The sequence below is a fragment of the Octodon degus genome, unplaced genomic scaffold, assembly GCF_000260255.1.
Source record: "Octodon degus isolate 3935 unplaced genomic scaffold, OctDeg1.0 scaffold00035, whole genome shotgun sequence".
NCBI lineage: Eukaryota > Metazoa > Chordata > Mammalia > Rodentia > Octodontidae > Octodon > Octodon degus.
The window spans coordinates 14623478-14627173 of NW_004524611.1; positions in this window are offsets into that span (position 1 = coordinate 14623478).

Here is a 3696-nt window from a genome sequence, read left to right on the forward strand (position 1 = left end):
GGGACATAGGAGAACCTGTACTGTAGCATCATGTAACTCAGTTGTGTTCCAGATTTTCTGATCAAGGAGATTCTGGAGCCACAGAAGAATATGATCAATGATGTATAGTGTGCCTGGAAAGAGTCACATGGACAGAAAAAAACATTTTTTCAGGCTTTCACGGATAGCAAATTGGTCAAGCAATGGCCGTGACTCATCCTCATGGCTGACACTGACAAAGGATCTACAAAGTGTGGTACAGGGCTATGGGATACATCCTGAGGGTACTTGACTGACCTTATCAGATACAAAAGTTAAATTTCTTGTTATATAGGTCTTGCTTTATCTTCATCTTAACTATCCAGCAGAAAAGTATAAAAATGCGGTATATAAAATAAAGCCATATTAATACGATGAGCTGTAAAAGGCTCAAGTCAACAACTTCTGAGGATAACCCACTATTTTTTTTTTTTTTGGTGGAACCAGGAATTGAACTCAAGCCCTTGCATTTGCCAGGGAAATGCTTATTCCACTGAGCCATCTCCCCAGCCCACCCACTACTATTATAGACTGCTGGACAGTGTTGGATTGTCTTGCTGAATCACCTATAGTGATCAATTTTTGCTTAATTCAATGAAAGATTTGTACTAACAGTATTTGGACAGGATAGCCTGTCTGCTTCTTGTACTGTAGAAGATAACAATGTACAAGGTATTAATTATTGAAACTGTCCTACTAATCAGCTTTGAAACTCTCATTCATATTTGTTTATCAACAAAATTAAAATTAAAAAATAAGTAAAAATAAAAAATAAATGGGGGCCAGGGAGGTAGCTCATTAGGATAAGTGCCTACCTGGCAATCTCAGGTTCCTTAGTTCAATCCCCAGTTCTGTAAAATAAATAAATAAATAAATAAATATTTAAAAAAAATAAATAAAATGAAATGTCAAAAAAAAAAAAAAATAGCTCCTGGACTGGCGAGATAGCTCAGTGGACTAAGTGCCCGCTTAGGCAAGCCCAGGGAGTGGGGTTCGAGCCCCAGCACCATATGCTGGGTTGGTCCCGCCCCTGAGAGCACTGAGCCAGCCATGGAGACCCAGTGTAGTGGCACAACCTGTAATCCCGGTGCTTGGGAGGCTGAAAATAGGAGGATCGCCCCTAATCTGAGCTGTGTAGTGAGACCCTGTACCAAACACATTTTTTTAAAAAAAGTAGCTCCTTGTTTTCACACAGTTAAATATCACTACTTCCTTTGTGGAGAGATTTCTGTGCCTTATTTTTTAAAAAATCATTTATCATCACAAGGTTGTAAAGAAACTCTTCTGTATTATTTTTAGATACTTTATTGTCTCGCCCTTTGCTTTTAGATCTGAAATTCACTTAAAATTGCCTTTTGGGTTTGTGTAGAAACCTAGCTTCATTTTTCCTCTGTAGTGGTGACCAAGTTTTCCACAGCCATGTATTGAAGAGCTTGCCTTTCTTCGCTGCGCTAGCATCTTACTTCAAGTCTTCTCAGCACAACGTTAGCCTGCTGTTGCCACTGGCAACCAGCACAGCCCAGGTGTGCGCTAATTCTCAGGTGCACTGCGTAGTTCTTGCCTGATGCCCCGAGGCTTACTTGATACACATGGGCAAATAGAATTGCAGAGGAGTTCATGTCACCTGTGGCAATGCCTAACCACCTGGGACAGGATTTGGTGGCTAATTGCTCCTCTCTCCTTCTCCCTGTCTCAGTTTTCTTGCATTTTCATTTTCATCCCTGAGGAATCATTGCCCAAAATAAATGACTCACCTTTCTGGAGGGAACTCAGATACCATACTGGAAACAGCTGAAGAAAACAGCCCCAGCTGAGTGTGATGATGTGCACCTGTGATACCAGCAATCTGGGAGACTGAGGCAGGAGGATGGAAAGCTCAAACCCAGCCCTGACAACTAAGTGAGACTCTGTCTCGAAATAAAAAACAACAAGGGCTGGGGATGTAGTTTGTTGTGAAGGCCCTGGGTTCAAACCTCAGTACATCTAGAGAGAAAGAAAGTGGTGAGGAGGGAGGAATGGAGAGAGGGAAGGAGACACACACATACACACATATACACACAGAGACACACACAGAGACAGACAGACAGACAGACACACACACACACACACACACACACACACACACACACAAAGAGGGAGAGACTCCTGAGGATTATGGAAATAGTCTGTGCACTGGACTGGTCAGGCCACAGCAAGGGCCCTCCGCTGTGATTAAGTGGGATGTGGACAACCGTGGCGGCATGGGGTAGCCACGTGATTACTAGTTCTCTCTCCTCCTGGCATGGCTTGAGTTGGGATGCAGTAGAAGGTGAAGCATCTATGTCAACTGGGGGCCCTGGAAAGACCTGGGAGTAATGGAAGGTGTGGGATTGTGCTGTTGCTTGCTTCCTGTTACTTGGAAGGCTTAAGAGGAGAAAACGCAAGCCCAGGTGAACACACCATCATTCAAGGCCAGCTACTGAAGTTCCACACCAGGTAGACGAGATGGCTGTTCTATGGCCATCTGACCTCTGTCCTAAGCCATTCGGGGATGGTGCAGTTGGCCTATGAACAGCACAGCAAGGCTCCCATTCAGCAAGGCTGGTCTCTTTATTGGCGCTGCTGAAGGCCCAAACTTTCCTGACCCTTGACATTGCACCGTCCCATGCCTGGAGCCTGGGCAGCCTCCTGGAGGCAGGTTGATTGCATTAGTGCCTCTCCTAGAGCTGCACTGATCTCTTGCCAGAACTGCTAGCACACCCGCTATGGGCTGCCCTCCTCCCTTGCCTCTACTGGCAGCATCACTCCAGGACTGGGAGAACACATCTGGCTTGCTGACTAGGGATCCCACAGTCATGTCTTCTGTCCGAGGGATTGTCTTATGGCAGAAGAGAAGCAACATAGCAAGAGGAATGTATACCATGATACTTGAACTCACTGAGAGAGCATAGAGCGGACCATTAACCTCCTAGATGAGGTGACAGTGGAAAGACAGGTGCTGTCAGGAACCACTCACACTGCTTCAAGGCTCAGGGGCCTCTAAGGACTCTTGAGGATGTGACCCTGCTTGCCTAGTACAGGTGCATAGTGGAATAAAGTTAGGGAACCATCACTTAGTACAGGTAAACATGCAATGCTGGTTACAGCACTACGTAAGAATGTAAACACAAGGTGACAACATGTACGAGAATTATACGATGAAGACGCAGGTGGCTCTTGCTCTCTCTGCTCTGCTCCATGCTGTCTGCTACTGTTGCTGATGTCTTGACATATGTGTTCCTTAGCCTTGGGACCTCACCTGTGAAAGATCTCCCTTGGACTCCCTGAGTGGGCTGATGGGTGCTGAGCGGTGGGAGGGACATACATATTCCAGGTGCGAAGTGTTTGGAACCTACAGCTGCTATGTGGCCCTGCACTGTCTTAAACTTGGGCACTGCGGGATGAGACATTCTGATTCCTGGGTGCGGAAAAACACCAAAGACCAGTGCGGAAGCCAGTGGGCTTGAAGCAGTGATTAATTAAACTGTTCATTTTGGAGATTTTACTTTAGTGAGATAGAAATCAAAGAAAGGAATGGGAATAATTGGCCTTGATGATTAGGAGGACCTAGATTGCTACTACCTGAGATTATAGAGGAATAAAATTAGAACCTAAGGGATTTATTTGGAAACCTTTTTTTTTTTTTTTTTTTTTTAGTTA